This window comes from Triticum aestivum, chromosome 7D (genome assembly GCF_018294505.1).
Source record: "Triticum aestivum cultivar Chinese Spring chromosome 7D, IWGSC CS RefSeq v2.1, whole genome shotgun sequence".
Classification (NCBI taxonomy): Eukaryota; Viridiplantae; Streptophyta; class Magnoliopsida; order Poales; family Poaceae; genus Triticum; species Triticum aestivum.
The window spans coordinates 138764233-138782300 of NC_057814.1; positions in this window are offsets into that span (position 1 = coordinate 138764233).

Consider the following 18068-nt stretch of genomic DNA (forward strand, 5'->3'; position numbering starts at 1 on the left):
CATGTATGCATCAATTTCTATGCTAGGTTAAAGCTTCTGTCACTCTTGCCCTCCAATACATAGTCCTATCAACATACAACTAACCCTATGGTGTGATCCACGTGCGTGCTCATATGATGGGCACCAAAGGATAGCAACATAACCACAAGCAAATTAAACCAATCATAGCAATTCACCAATTACCGATAGGACAACGAAGATCTACTCACATATCATAGGATGGCAACACATCATTGGATAATAATATGAAGCATAAAGCACCATGTTCAAGTAGAGGGTACATCGGGTTGTGGGAGAGTGGACCGCTGTAGATAGATGGGGGAAGTGATGAAGATGTTGGTGAAGATGACGGAGGTGTTGGTGTAGATCGCCGTCACACGATGATGGCCCCGGCGGTGTTCCGGCGCCACCGGGATAGAGGAGGAGAGAGCCCCCCTTCTTCTTCTTCCTTGACCTTCTCCCTAGATGGGAGAAGGGTTTCCCCTCTGGTCCTTGCCTTCCATGGCATGGGAGGGGCGAGAGCCCCTCTGAGATTGGATCTGTCTCTCTGTCTCTCTCTGTTCTGCGTTCCAGATTCTGGCCTTTCACCGTTTCTTATATTCCCGGAGATCCGTAACTCCGATTGGGCTGAAATTTTAACACGATTTTTATCCGGATATTGGCTTCCTTGCGGCGAAAGAAGGGCACCAACTGCCTTACGGGGTGGCCACGAGGGTCAGGGGCGCGCCCCCTGCCTCATGGCCCCCTCGGGCATCGTCTCGCGTTGATTCTTCCCAAAAATCACATATATTCCAAAAAAATCTCCGTAAGTTTTTATCCCGTTTAGACTCCGTTTGATATGGATTTTCTGCGAAACAAAAAACATGCAACAAACATGAACTGTCACTGGGCACTGGATCAATATGTTAGTCCCAAAAATAGTATAAAAACTTGCCAAAAGTATATGAAAGTTGTATAATATTGGCATGGAACAATCAAAAATTATAGATACGACGGAGACGTATCAGCATCCCCAAGCTTAATTCCTGCTCATCCTCGAGTAGGTAAATGATAAAAAAGATAATTTTTGATGTGGAATGCTACCTAGCATAATCTTGATCATGTAATCTAATCATGGCATGAATATTAAGACACGAGTAATTCAAAGCAATAGTCTATCATTTGACATTAAGACAATAATATTTCAAGCATACTAATAAAGCAATCATGTCTTTTCAAAATAACACGGCCAAAGAAAGTTATCCCTACAAAATCATATGGTCTGGCTATGCTCCATCTTCGTCACACAAAATATTCAAATCATGCACAACCCCGGTTTCAGCCAAGCAATTGCTTCATACTTTCGTATTCTCAAACTTTTTCAACTTCCACGCAATTCATGAGCGTGAGCCATGGATATAGCACTATAGGTGGAATAGAATATGATGGTGGAGGTTGTGTGGAGAATACAAAAAGGAGAAAGTCTCACATCGACGCGGCTAATCAACGGGCTATGGAGATGCCCATCAATTGATGTCAATGTGAGGATTAGGGATTGCCGTGCAACGGATGCACTAAGAGCTATAAGTGTATGAAAGCTCAAACTGGGAACTAAGTGGGTGTGCATCCAACTTGCTTGCTCATGAAGACCTAAAGCATTTGAGGAAGCCCATCGTTGGAATATACAAGCCAAGTTCTATAATGAAAATTCCCACTAGTATATGAAAGTGATAACTCAAGAGACTCTCTATATGAAGAACATGGTGCTACTCTGAAGCACAAGTGTGGTAAAAGGATAGTAACATTGTCCCTTCTCTCTTTTCTCTCTTTTTTTTCTTTTTTTTCTTTTTTCTGTAGGCTTCTTTGGCCTCTCTCTCTTTTTTTTGGGGGGGGGGGCTTCTTTGGCCACTTTTATTTTGATAACCTCACATGGGACAATGTTCTAATAATGATGATCATCACACTTCTATTTACTTACAACTCAATATTACAACTCGATACTAGAACAAAAATATGACTCTATGTGAATGCCTCTGGCAGTGTACCAGGATGTGCAATGATCTAGGATAGCAAAGATATCAAAAAATGGACAAGCCATGAAAACATCATGCTAGCTATCTTAAGATCATGCAAAGCGATATGACAATGAATGCTCAAGTCATGTATATGATGATGATGGAAGTTGCATGGCAATATATCTCGGAATGGCTATGGAAATGCCATAATAGGTAGGTATGGTGGCTGTTTTGAGGAAGATATAAGGAAGCTTATGTGTGATAGAGCGTATCGTATCACGGGGTTTGGATGCACCGGCGAAGTTTGCACCAACTCTCGAGGTGAGAAAGGGAATGCACGGTACCGAAGAGGCCATCGCGCGATCCCGACGTCCACACATAAGGAAGACAATCGAAGAAACACCTCATGCTTCAATTTTGTTACACAACGGTTACCATACGTGCATGCTACGGGAATCACAAACCTCAACACAAGTATTTATACTAATCCATAATTACTCACTAGCATGACTCTAATATCACCACCTTTATATCGCAAAACTATTGCAAGGAATCAAACATATCATATTCAGTGATCTACAAGTTTTATATAGGATTTTATGACTAACCATGTGAATGACCAATTCCTGTCATCTCTCTAAATAGATATACGTGAAGCAAAAGAGTTTAATTCTTTCTACAAAAGATATGCCCATGCTCTAACAAATATAAGTGAAGCAAAAGAGCATTCTACAAATGGTGGTCTTCTATGTGTAGGGAAACAGGCAATCCAAACTTCAAATGATATAAGTGAAGCACATGAAGCATTCTATAAAGCCATACTCAAAAGATATAAGTGAAGTGCAATGAGCATTCTATAAATCAACCAAGTACTATCTCATACCAGCATGGTTCATCAAAGAAAAGTGAAAACTAAATGCAAAAGACGCTCCAAGATTTGCACATATCACATGAACGAAACAAAACCGAAAACATACCGATACTTGTTGAAGAAAGATGGGATGCCTTCCGGGGCATCCCCAAGCTTAGACGTTTGAGTCTCCTTGAATATTTACTTGGGGTGCCTTGGGCATCCCCAAGCTTGAGCTCTTGCCTCTCCTCCTTCTCCTCATATCGAGACCTCCTCGATCTTTGATCACTTCATCCACACAAAACTCAACAGAAAGCTCGGTAAGATCCGTTAGTATAATAAAGCAAATCACTACTCTAAGTACTATTGCAAACCAATTCATATTTTGTTTTTGCATTGTATCTACTGTAATATAACTTTTCCATGGCTTAATCCACTGATAGAAATCGATAGTTACATCAAAACAGGCAAACAATGCATCAAAAATAGAATCTGTCTTAAACAGGACAGTCTGTAGTAATCTGAACACTACCATACTTCTGGTACTCCAAAAATTCTGAAAAATTAGGACAACGTAAACAATTTGTATGGAAAGACTGTGCAAAAAGTTTCAGAAATGTTTGACATTCCAGTAAAAAATGAAAATTCACGCGCTATAGCCAAAGTTTCTGTTTCTGCACCGCACAAACCAACAAGCAATCTAATCATCCTAAAGGCAAATCTTGGCACATTATTTTTAAAATACAATGGGATTGTACAAGGGGATAATTATTTTTGTTGAAAAGTTTCTGTAATCAAGATTCACAAAGTTTCCGTGAGCATGAACGAAGTTCAAGGAGCTCCCCCACTTCAACAATGATTGTCTCTCTCACTTTCACTTTCCTTTTTGAAAAGTTTTGGGTTCCCCTCTTTATTTTTATTTTTTAACTTTATAAAAGCACTCAACAGAAATATATGACTCTCTAAAACTTCCGGGTTGTCTCCCTTGCAGCACTTTCTTTAAAGCCATTAAGCTAGGCATAAAGTGCTCAAGTAATGGATCCACCCGGATCCCAAGGTATATCAAAGCCAATTTTAATTAACAATGATTTGGCATTTAGTACTGAGCACAAAGCAACATATATCAAGCAATGACGAAGTCTAACTCTCTTCCTATGCATCGGCATGTCATACAAGAACAATTCATGCACCTCAAGTAAAGGCCAATGCATAGCATAAGTTTCTTGCAATTTTATCATGTTGGAAACATAGAGAGGCGGAGATGTAGTTCCTCTCTCATAATAATTGCAAGTAGGAGCAGAAATCACATGCATATTATATCTATCAAAATCATCATGTGTAGTAGTAAAACGCAACCCATTAATATAATCCTTAATAAGGGCAAACTTCTTCGATATAGTGTAGTCGGGAGAATTCAAAAAGATAATAGGCTATCATGCGTGGGTGCAATAGCAACAATTTCATGTTTAACATAAGGAACTATAGAAAGTTCATCTCCATAAGCATAATTCATATTGGCATCTCGGCCACAAGCATAGCAAACATCATCAAAAAGGGATATTTCAAAAGAATCAACGGGATCATAACAATCATCATAGCATTCATCCTTGGTAAATTCGAAGGGAAATTAAACAATGTATGGGATAAAGAGTTACTCTCATTAGATGGTGGGAACGGGTGATCAATCCGCTCTTCCTCCTTTTGTTCTTCGCTCTCCTCCTCATCTTTTTCATCCAATGAGCTCACAATGTCATTAATTTCTTCTTCCATAGACTCCTGCAGAATATTAGTCTCTTCTTAGACAGCGGAGGAGTCCTCAATATATGGTTTAATATAAGGATTAGAAGCATAATTATCAAAGCAATATTTAAGTATGGCCAAATTTTCATATTTGTAGAGAGTAGTATCACACTCTTCAATAAAAGAAGCAATTTCACAAGTACCCCTAAAAGAACCAAATTCTTCAATTTGTTGAACATCATAGTAATTATAAACACCCTTAGTATACGAAGATACGATTCCATTATCACTAAACTCACATTGGTAAGGAAGGTGTTTCTTAGGGTCTTTAGAACAACAAGTACAATCATACATTTCACATAAATTCCAAGCATAGCACTGCAAACGATGAATTTGATCGAGTAAAAGTTTCCCTTTTTCAGATATGCGGTGTCGCACATAACAAGCATGCTCATCTAAAGATTTTCCCTCAACTAAGCTAGTTGGGGTTTCAGCCCGAGCACATAGGGATCAAAGATGATCCAAGTAAAAAGCTTCAGTAGTGTGATAGATTTTTAGTGGTTCTTCAACCATTGGTTCAGTAGGTACCACTATTTTTTGGTATTTTGTGTTTCCTACCCATAACTAAAGATAGAAAACAAGAGCAAAAAATAAAAACTACTTAGTGATAAAGCAAACAAGCACACACGAGAATATTCACCCCACTCTATAACTCCCCGGCAACGGCGCCAGAAAAAGGTCTTGATAACCCACAAGTATAGGGGACCAATTGTAGCCTCTTTCGATAAGTAAGAGTGTCGAACCCAACGAGGAGCTAAAGGTAGAACAAATATTCCCTCAAGTTCTATCGACCACCGATACAACTCTACGCACGCTTAACGTTCGCTTTACCTAGAACAAGTATGAAACTAGAAGTACTTTGTAGGTGTTGTTGGAAAGGTTTGCAAGAATATAAAGAGCACGTAAATAAAAACTAGGGGCTGTTTAGGTAAAGAAGCAATAAAGTTAGTATAGCGAGTGTGGAAAAGTGGTGGTAGGAGTTGTGAAATTGTCCCTAAGCAATTGACTACGTTACTAGACCGATAGCAAGTTTTATGTGGGAGAGGCCACTGCTAGCATGTCATCCCTGACTTGGAATTCTATGCACTTATGATTGGAACTATTAGCAAGCATCTGCAACTACTAACGTTCATTAAGGTAAAACCCAACCATAGCATTAATATATATTGGTCCCCCTTCAATCCCGTATGCATCAATTTCTATGCTAGGTTGAAGCTTCTGTCACTCTTGCCCTCCAATACATAGTCCTAGCAACATACAACTAACCATATGGTGTGATCCACGCGCGCGCTCATATGATGGGCACCAAAGGATAGCAACATAACCACAAGCAAATTAAACCAATCATAGCAATTCACCAATTACCGATAGGACAACGAAAATCTACGAACACATCATTGGATTATAATATGAAGCATAAAGCACCATGTTCAAGTAGAGGGTACAGCGGGTTGCGGGAGAGTGGACCGCTGTAGATAGATGGGGGAAGGTGATGAAGACGTTGGTGAAGATGACGGAGGTGTTGGCGTAGATCGCCGTCGCACGATGATGGCCCCGGCGGTGTTCCGGCGCCACCGGGATAGAGGGGGAGAGAGCCCCCTTCTTCTTCTTCTTCTTCCTTGACCTTCTCGCTAGATGGGATAAGGGTTTCCCTCTGGTCCTTGGCTTCCATGGCATGGGAGGGGCGAGAGCCCCTCTGAGATTGGATATGTCTCTCTGTCTCTCTCTGTTCTGCGTTCCAGATTCTGGCCTTTCACCGTTTCTTATATTCCCGGAGATCCGTAACTCCGATTGGGCTGAAATTTTAACACGATTTGTATCCGGATATTGGCTTTCTTGCGGCGAAAGAAGGACACCAACTTCCTTATGGGGTGGCCACGAGGGTCAGGGGCGCGCCCCCTGCCTCGTGGCCCCCTTGGGCATCGTCTCGCGTTGATTCTTCTTCTCAAAAATCACATATATCCCAAAAAACTCCGTAAGTTTTTATCCCGTTTGGACTCCGTTTGATATGGATTTTCTGCGAAACAAAAAACATACAACAAACAGGAACTGGCACTGGGCACTGGATCAATATGTTAGTCCCAAATAGTATAAAAAGTTGCCAAAAGTATATGAAAGTTGTATAATATTGGCATGGAACAATCAAAAATTATAGATACGACGGAGACGTATCAAGTAGCGGGTCACATCGCCGTTGCGTTCCTACCGTGCGATGGTGTGCACTCCTTGGCACTAGGAATGGGTTGTGACGGCCTCGTCATGGAGATTGAAGGCGTGACATTGACTATGCTTGCACAGCTCAGCTGGGGTAGAAGACCGGGCTCGACGAGGAGTGTGTCGTCATTCCGTGCCATGCCCCAGAACTGTGTCCTAGGTCGTCCAACCCACATACGAACGAGTTGGGTACATGGCCAACACTAACGGAGAGCTAATATCCCTACCACACCTCCCGGTCAAATATCGTTGCCCTTGATGCCAGACCGGCGGATGCGTGGGCTCGGTACCGAGGCGACAACATGAGAGGTTGTCGGGGAGAAAGGGAGGTGGGAAGAAGAGGGGGTGGGTGACGCCATGGAGGGGAGGAGAGGCAGCAGGGAGAGGAGAGTGTGAGCTTCGCCTTGGCGTGGAGCGAAGGTGTCAGGGAGAGATGGCGGCGACAATGCTATGGTGGGGAGATGAGATGTGGCAGCGCCCGGTGGCTGGTAGGCTATGTGAGGAGAGCGGGAGGCAGTTGTGGGGTGAGTGAGTGAGAGGAGTGAAGTTTTTTCCTTCAAGAAAAGGAGAAATGAGCAGTTGCTATGAGGTGACACAAGTGTCACATAGCCTAGCAAGTCATTTTTAGAGAGAAGACCATCCAATTTATTGCCTCCCGTCCTATAGGTAGCCTACAATTTATTGCTTACGAATATCAGGATGCGAATCACATGGTATTATGCAAATGAAGCTGGTATTATGCAAATGAAGCTAAAGACAACATTCCTCACATTGTTGTACGCAAGTAAATCTTAGTTTGTAATAGAAAAACAACTGATCATTGCCCTCTGTGTACACATCGTTCAGTTAGATTTTCATGAACTTACATCGCAAGTGAAGTGGACTTCAACTGGTTTTTGATTGCTATGGGTTATCACTTCTATACATGTATTATGCTTATATATGTAACCGAAAAAAAAATCTATGGCCCGTGGCAACGCACGGGCATTCTACTAGTAGATCTAGGTATTGTCATCTTTGGTATGCAATCCATAAGTAGCTCTCATAATAGATTCGTATGGCAATTTAATTTTCTCTCTTGGAAAGTGTTCCATGCCCTTCCTTAACGGAAATTGAAATCTAATGTTTCCTCCTTTCATATCAATAATTGCACCAATCGTTCGAAGGAAAGGTCTACCAAGAATAATAGGCCATGTAGGATTGCAATCTATATCAAGAACAATGAAATCTACGGGCACATAATTCCTATTTGCAACAATAAGAACATCATTAATCCTTCCCATAGGTTTCTTAATAGTGGAATCCGCAAGATGCAAATTTAAAGAACAATAATCAAATTCACGAAACCAAACACATCATGTAAAGTTTTTAGAATCGTGGAAACACTAGCACCCAAATCACACAAAGCATGTCACTCATAATCTTTAATCTTAATCTTAATAGTAGGTTCACACTCATCATAAAGTTTTCTAGGAATAGAAACTTCCAATTCAAGCTTTTCTTCAAAAGATTGCATCATAGCATCAACGATATGTTTAGTAAAAGCTTTGTTTTGATTATAAGCATGACGGGAATTCAACATGGATTGCAACAAGGAAATACAATCTATTAAAGAACAATTATCATAATTAAATTCCTTGAAATCCAAAAGAGTGGGTTCATTGCTACTTCAAGTTTTGACCTCTCCCATCCCACTTTTATCAATTTTTGCATCAAGATCTAAAAACTCCGAATCATTGGGACGCCTTTTAACTAAAGTTGACTCATCTCCAGTCTCATCTTTATCAAGATTAATATTGGAAAACAAAGATTCAACAGGAGTCACATCAATCACTTTAAGATCTTCGTCATTATTTTCAGGGAAACTAGAAGAACACGTTTTTACAAACCAATCTCGTTTAGCACGCATCTTAGAGGTTCTTTCTTTGCACTCATCAATGGAAATTCTCATAGCCTCGGGAGACTCATTAATATCATGCTTGGGTGGAATAGATCTAAGTTTCAAAGAATCAACATCAAGAGAAATTCTATCCATGTTCCTAGCCAAATCATCAATCTTAAGTAATTTTTGTTCAATCAAAGCATTAGAACTCTTTTGCAAAATCATAAATTCTTTAACACTATTCTCCAAATCAGAGGACATCTTATTATAATTTCCATAAGAATTTTTGTAGGAATTACCATAATTATAAGAGGAATTACTAGGAAACGGCCTAGGAATAAAATTGCCTCTATACGCGTTATTACCAAAATTGTTCCTACCAACAAAATTCACATCCATAGATTCATTATTATTTTCAATCAAAGTAGACAAAGGCATATCATTAGGATCAATAGAAGCACTCTTGCTAGCAAATAATTTCATAAGTTCATCCATCTTTCCACTCAAAACATTAATCTCTTCAATCACATGCACTTTTTTACTAGTGGGAGATTTTTCGGTATACCACTGAGAATAATTAACCATAATATTATCTAGGAGTTTAATAGCTTCTCCTAAAGTAATTTCCATAAAAGTGCCTCCCGCGGCCGAATCTTAAATATTTCTAGAAGCAAAATCCAATCCGGCATAAAAGTTTGTATAATCATCCACAAATTCAAACCATGAGTAGGGCAATTTCTTATCATCAATTTCATCCTCTCCCAAGATTGTGCAACATGTTCATGATCAAGTTGCTTTAAGTTCATAATCTCGTTCCTAAGGGAGATGATCTTAGAAGGAGGAAAATACTTGGAAATAAAAGCATCTTAACACTTATTCCACGAATCAATACTATTTTTAGGTGAAGATGAAAACCAAATTTTAGCACGATCTCGAAGTGAGAACGGAAATAGCTTCAATTTAACAATATCATTATCCACATCTTTCTTCTTTTGCATATCACACAAATCAGCGAAATTGTTTAGATGGAATGCGGCATCTTCACTAGGAAGGCCAGAAAATTGATCTTTCATAACAAGATTCAGCAATGCGGCATTAATTTCACAAGATTCCATGCTAGTGGCGGGAGTAATCGGAATACTAATAAAATCATTGTTTTTAGTGTTGGAAAAGTCACACAATTTGGTATTCTCTTGAGCCATCGTGACAAAGCAAGCAATCCAACACACGAGCACGCAAAAAGCAAACAAAGAATACGAATGGAAGAGGGGTGAAGAAAGAGGCAAAGAAGAGGGTGAATCTTTTCGAAAATCGTTTTAGAAGTGGGGGAGAGGAAAATGAAAGGCAAGTGGCGAATAATGTAATGCAAGAGATGAGAGTTTTATGATGGGTACTTGGTAAGTCTTGACTTGCCGTAGATCTCCTCGGCAGCGGCGCCAGAAATTCTTCCCGCTACTTCTTGAGTGTGCGTTGGTTTTTCCCTTGAAGAGGAAAGGGTGATGCAGCAAAGTAGAGATAAGTATTTCCCTCAGTTAGAGAACCAAGGTATCAATCCAGTAGGAGACAATGCACAAATCACCTAATACCTGCACAAACAATCAAACAACTTGCACCCAACGCGATAAAGGGGTTGTCAATCCCTTCACGGTTACTTGCAAAAGTGAGATCTGATAGAGATAGATGAAACTAAACAAAAGATAAAGTAAATATTTTTGGGTTTTTTGATTTATAGATCGGAAAGTAAAAGATTGCAAAATAGTAGATCGGAAATTTATATGATGAAAAATAGTAGATCGGAAACTTATATGATGGAAAATAGACCCCGGGCCATAGGTTTCACTAGAGGCTTCTCTCAAGATAGCAAATAATACGTGTTGGGGAACGTAGCATGTAATTTCAAAAAAAATCCTACGATCATGGAAGATCTATCTAGAAGATGCATAGCAACGAGAGGGGAGAGTGTGTCACGTACCCTCGTAGACTGAAAACGGAAGCGTTATGTTAACGTGGTTGATGTAGTCGAACGTCTTCACGATCCAACCGATCCAAGTACCGAACGTACGGCACCTCCGTGTTCAGCACATGTTCAGCTCGATGGCGTCCCTCGAACTCTTGATCCAGTAGAGGGTCGAGGGAGAGTTCCGTCAGCACGACGGCGTGGCGACAGTGTTGGTGATGTGATCCGCGCAGGGCTTCACCTAAGCACTACGACACTATGACCGGAGGCGTAAAATGTGGAGGGGGCATCGCACACGGCTAAGAGAAATCTTGGTGTGTCTTTGGGGTGCCCCCCGCCCCTGTATATAAAGGAGGGGAGGAGGAGGCGGCCGGCCTAGAGGGGCGTGCCAAGGGGGGGAGTCCTACTAGGACTCCACTCCTAGTAGGATTCGGCCTCCCCCCTTCCTTCCAACGGAGAGGGGAAAGAGGAAAGAGGAGGAGAGGGAGAAGGAAAGGGGGGGCCGCGCCCCCACCCCTTGTCCGCGCATTGCTTCGCCTAAGCACTGCGACACTATGACCGGAGGCGTAAACTGTGGAGGGGGACACCGCACACGGCTAAGAGAAATCTTGGTGTGTCTTTGGGGTGGCCCCCGCCCCCGTATATAAAGGAGGGGAGGAGGAGGCGGCCGGCCTAGAGGGGGCGCGCCAAGGGGGGAGTCCTAGTAGGACTCCACTCCTAGTAGGATTCGTCCTCCCCCCTTCCTTCCAACGGAGAGGGGGAAGGGGAAAGAGGAGGAGAGGGAGAAGGAAAGGGGGCGCGCCCCCACCCCTTGTCCAATTCGGATTGGGCAAGTGGGGGCGCACGCCACCTCCCGCGGCCTGCCTCCTCTTCTCCACTATTGCCCATGAGGCCCATTAACATTCCCGGGGGGTTCCGGTAACCTCCCGGTACTCCGAAAAATCCCCGAACCTATTCGGAACCATTCCGGTGTCCGTATATAACCTTCCAATATATCAATTATAACCTGTCGACCATTTCGAGAGTCCTCGTCATGTCTGTGATCTCATCCGGGACTCCGAACAACCTTTGGTCACCAAAACACATAACTCATAATACAAATCGTCATCGAACGTTAAGCGTGCGGACCCTACAGGTTCGAGAACTATGTAGACATGACGGAGACACATCTCCGGTCAATAACCAATAGCGGAACCTGGATGCTCATATTGGCTCCTACATATTCTACGAAGATCTTTATCGGTCAAACCGCATAACAACATATGTTGTTCCCTTTGCATCGGTATGTTACTTGCCCGAGATTCGATCGTCGGTATCATCATACCTAGTTCAATCTCGTTACCGGCAAGTATCTTTACTCATTCCATAATGCATCATCCTGCAACTAACTCATTAGTCACATTGCTTGCAAGGCTTATAGTGATGTGCATTACCGAGAGGGCCCAGAGATACCTCTCCGGTACAAAGAGTGACAAATCCTAATCTTGATCTATGCCAACCCAACAAACACCTTCGGAGACACCTGTAGAGCATCTTTATAATCACCCAGTTACGTTTTGACGTTTGATAGCACACAAGGTGTTCCTCCGGTATTCGGGAGTTGCATAATCTCATAGTCAGAGGAACAGGTATAAGTCATGAAGAAAGCAATAGCAATAAAACTAAATGATCATAATGCTAATCTAACGGATGGGTCTTGTCAATCACATCATTCTCTAATAATGTGATCCCGTTCATCAAATGACAACACATGTCTATGGTCAGGAAACATAACCATCTTTGATCAACGAGCTAGTCAAGTAGAGGCATACTAGGGACAGTCTGTTTTGTCTATGTATTCACACATGTACTAAGTTTCCGGTTAATACAATTCTAGCATGAATAATAAACATTTATCACGATATAAGGAAATATAAATAACAACTTTATTATTGCCTATAGGGCATATTTCCTTCAGTCTCCCACTGGCACTAGAGTCAATAATCTAGATTACATCGTAATGATTCTAACACCCATGGAGTCTTGGTGCTGATCATGTTTTGCTCGTAGAAGAGGCTTAGTCAACGGGTCTGCAACATTCAGATCCGTGTGTATTTTGCAAATCTCTATGGCTCTCTCCACGACTTGATGGCGGATGGAATTGAAGCGTCTCTTTGATGTGTTTGGTTCTCTTGTGAAATCTGGATTCCTTCGCCAAGGCAATTGCTCCAGTATTGTCACAAAAGATTTTCATTGGACCCGATGCACTAGGTATTACACCTAGATCACATATGAACTCCTTCATCCAGACTCCTTCATTTGCTGCTTCTGAAGCAGCTATGTACTCTGCTTCACAAGTAGATCCCGCCACGACGCTCTGCTTGGAACTACACCAATTGACAACTCCACGATTCAATATAAATACGTATCCGATTTGTGACTTAGAGTCATCCGGATCGGTGTTAAAGCTTGCATCGATGTAACCATTTACGACAAGCTCTTTGTCACCTCCATAAGCGAGAAACATATCCTTAGTCCTTTTCAGGTATTTCAGGATGTTCTTGACCGCTGTCCAGTGATCCACTCCTGGATTACTTTGGTACCTCCCTGCTATACTTATAGCAAGGCACACATCAGGTCTGGTACATAACATTGCATACATGATAGAACCTATGGCTGAGGCATAGGGAATGACTTTCATTTTCTCTCTATCTTCTGAAGTGGTCGGGCATTGAGTCTGACTCACTTCACACCTTGTAACACAGGCAAGAACCCTTTCTTTGACTGATCCATTTTGAACTTCTTCAAAACTTTATCAAGGTATGTGCTTTGTGAAAGTCCAATTAAGCGTCTTAATCTATCTCTATAGATCTTGATGCCCAATATATAAGCAGCTTCACCGAGGTCTTTCATTGAAAAATTCTTATTCAAGTATCCTTTTATGCTATTCAGAAATTATGTATCATTTCCAATCAACAATATGTCATCCACATATAATATTAGAAAAGCTACAGAGCTCCCACTCACTTTCTTGTAAATACAGGCTTCTCCAAAAGTCTGTATAAAACCATATGCTTTGATCACACTATCAAAGCGTATATTCCAACTTCGAGATGCTTGCACCAGTCCATAAATGGATCGTTGGATCTTGCACACTTCGTTAGCACCTTTAGGATCGACAAAACCTTCTGGTTGCATCATATACAACTCTTCTTTAAGATATCCATTAAGGAACGTAGTTTTGACATCCATTTGCCAGATTTCATAATCATAAAATGCGGCAATTGCTAACATGATTCGGACAGACTAAAGCATCGCTACGGGTGAGAAGGTCTCATCGTAGTCAACTCCTTGAACTTGTCGAAAACCTTTCGCATCAAGTCGTGCTTTGTAGACAGTAACATTACCGTCAGCGTCAGTCTTCTTCTTGAAGATCCATTTATTCTCTATGGCTTGCCGATCATCGGGCAAGTCAACCAAAGTCCACACTTTGTTCTCATACATGGATCCCATCTCAGATTTCATGGCCTCAAGCCATTTCACGGAATCTGGGCTCATCATTGCTTCCTCATAGTTCATAGGTTCATCATGGTCTAGTAACATGACTTCCAGAACAGGATTACCGTACCACTCTGGTGCGGACCGTACTCTGGTTGACCTACGAGGTTTGGTAGTAACTTGATCTGAAGTTTCATGATCATCATCATTAGCTTCCACACTAATTGGTGTAGGAACAACTGGAACTGATTTCTGTGATGAACTACCTTCGAATTTGGGAGAAGGTACAATTACCTCATCAAGTTCTACTTTCCTCCCACTCACTTCTTTCGAGAGAAACTCCTTCTCTAGAAAGGATCCATTCTTAGCAACGAATATCTTGCCTTCGGATCTGTGATACAAGGTGTACCCAATAGTCTCTTTGGGTATCCTATAAAGACGCATTTCTCCGATTTGGGTTTGAGCTTATCAGGTTGAAGCTTTTTCACATAAGCACCGCAGCCCCAAACTTTAAGAAACGACAGCTTGGGTTTCTTGCCAAACCACAGTTCATATGGTGTCGTCTCAACGGATTTAGATGGTGCCCTATTTAACGTGAATGTAGCCGTCTCTAAAGCATAACCCCAAAACGATAGTGGTAAATCGGTAAGAGACATCATAGATCGCGCCATATCTAATAAAGTACGATTACGACGTTCGGACACACCATTATGCTGTGGTGTTCCAGGTGGCGTGAGTTGCGAAACTATTCGACATTGTTTCAAATGAAGACCAAACTCATAACTCAAATATTCACCTCCACGATCAGATCGTAGAAACTTTATTTTCTTGTTACGATGATTTTCCACTTCACTCTGAAATTCCTTGAAATTTTCAAATGTTACAGACTTATGTTTCATCAAGTAGATATACCCATATCCGCTCAAATCATCTGTGAAGGTCAGGAAATAATGATACCCGCCGCGAACCTCAACACTCATCAGACCGCATACATCAGTATGTATTATTTCCAATAAGTCAGTTGCTCGCTCCATTGTTCCGGAGAACGGAGTCTTAGTCATGTTGCCCATGAGGCATGGTTCGCAAGTATCAAGTGATTCCAAAAGCCCATCGGCATGGAGTTTCTTCATGCGCTTTACACCAATATGACCTAAACGTCAGTGCCACAAATAAGTTGCACTATCATTATTAACATTGCATCTTTTGGCTTCAACATTATGAATATGTGTATCACTACAATCGAGATTCAATAAAAATAGACCACTCATCAAGGGTGCATGACCATAAAAGATATTACTCATATAAATAGAACAACCATTATTCTCTGATTTAAATGAATAACCGTCTCGCATTAAACAAGATCCAGATATAATGTTCATGCTCAACGCTGGCACCAAATAACAATTATTCAGGTCTAAAACTAATCCCGACGGTAGATGTAGAGGTAGCATGCCGACGGCAATCACATCAACTTTGGAACCATTTCCCATGCGCATCGTCACCTCGTCCTTAGCCAATCTTCGTTTAATCCGTAGCCCCTGTTTCGAGTTGCAAATATGAGCAACAGAAGCAGTATCAAATACCCAGGCGCTACTATGAGCATTAGTAAGGTACACATCAATAACATGTATATCAAATATACCTTTCACTTTGCCCTCCTTCTTATCCGCCAAATACTTGGGGCAGTTCCGCTTCCAGTGGCCGGTCCCTTTGCACTAGAAGCACTCATTCTCAGGCTTCGGTCCAGACTTGGGCTTCTTCCCAGGAGTAGAAACTTGCTTGCTATTCTTGTTGAAGTTCCCCTTCTTCCCTTTGCCTTTTTTCTTGAAACTAGTGGTCTTGTTAACAATCAACACTTGATGCTCCTTCTTGCTTTCTACCTCCGCGGCCTTTAGCAACGCGAAGAGCTCGGGAATTGTCTTTTCCATCCCTTGCATATTATAGTTCATCACGAAGCCTTTATAGCTTGGTGGCAGTGATTGAAGAACTCTGTCAATGACACTATCATCAGGAAGATTAACTCCCAGCTGAGTCAAGTGGTTATGGTACCCAGACATTCTGAGTATGTGTTCACTGACAGAACTATTCTCCTCCATCTTGCAGCTATAGAACTTGTTGGAGACTTCATATCTCTCAACTCGGGCATTTGCTTGAAATATTAACTTCAACTCCTGGAACATCTCATATGCTCCATGATGTTCAAAATGTCTTTGAAGTCCCTATTCTAAGCCGTAAAGCATGGCACACTGAACTATCGAGTAGTCATCAGCTTTGCTCTGCCAGACGTTCATAACGTCCGGAGTTGCTCCTGCAACGGGTCTTGCACCTAGCGGTGCTTCCAGGACGTAATTCTTCTGTGCAGCAATGAGGATAATCCTCAAGTTACGGACCCAGTCCGTGTAGTTGCTACAGTCATCTTTCAACTTAGCTTTCTCTAGGAATGCATTAAAATTCAAGGGAACGGTAGCACGGGCCATTGATCTACAACAACATAGATATGCAAAAACTATCAGGTGCTAAGTTCATGATAAATTAAAGTTCAATTAATCATATTACTAACGAACTCCCACTTAGATAGACATCCCTCTAGTCATCTAAATGATCACGTGATCCATATCAACTAAACCATGTCCGATCATCACGTGAGATGCAGTAGTTTTCAATGGTGAACATCTCTATATATGTTGATCATATCTACTATATGATCCAGGTTCGACCTTTCGGTCTCAGTGTTCCGAGGCCATATCTGCATATGCTAGGCTCGTCAAGTTAACCCGAGTATTCTGCGCGTGCAAAACTGGCTTGCACCCGTTGTATGTGAACGTAGAGCTTATCACACCCGATCATCTCGTGGTGTCTCGGCACGACGAACTGTAGCAACAGTGCATACTCAGGGAGAACACTTATACCTTGAAATTTAGTGAGGGATCATCTTATAATGCTACCGTCGTACTAAGCAAAATAAGATGCATAAAAGATAAACATCACAGGCAATCAAAATATGTGACATGATATGGCCATCATCATTTTGTGCCTTTGATCTCCATCTCGAAAGCACCGTCATGATCTCCATCGTCACCGGCTTGACACCTTGATCTCCATCGTAGCATCATTGTTGTCTCGCCAACTATTGCTTCTACGACTATCGCTACCGCTTAGTGATAAAGTAGAGCAATTACATGGCGATTGCATTTCATACAATAAAGCGACAACCATAAGGCTCCTGCCAATTGCCGATGACTTTTACAAAACATGATCATCTCATACAATAACTTATACCGCATCATGTCTTGACCATATCACATCACAACAATATAACGCCCCGGATCCGATGCGCCAGGTGTCTTCCAGTTATTCGCCGTCGTTGCCATATCATTTGCTTGCGTGTGGCATTTTGCCATGTCATCATCTGCATTGCATCTGCATGTTTTTCAAAACTTGCATCTGGTCCTTTTCCCCGTTGTCCATTTCGCGATTCGACACTCCCACACGCGCCTGTCGCCCCTCTCAGACCTTGTTTCGTGAGTGGGAGTAAAACGTTCTCGGAATGGGCCGAGATTTGCCGAGTGGCCTTGGTATAGCACCGGTAGACCGCCCGTTAAATTTCGTTCCATTTGGAGGTCGTTTGATGCCCCAACGGTTAACCGCGTACCCCAAAAACCACCTTCTCTTTGCAGCCCAGCACCCCTCCAAATCAGCCCACTAACCCAGCAAACTCCCCTCCATGCTCTCGGTCGTTCGATCACGATCGTGTGGGCGAAAGACGCACCTCATTTGGACTCTCCTAGCTCCCTCTACCTATAAATATGTGCATCTCCCCCGAATTCCGGGTCCAAACCCTAGCCACCGCTCCCTCCGCGAGGCGAACACGTCCGCCCGGCGCCGGACAAAACG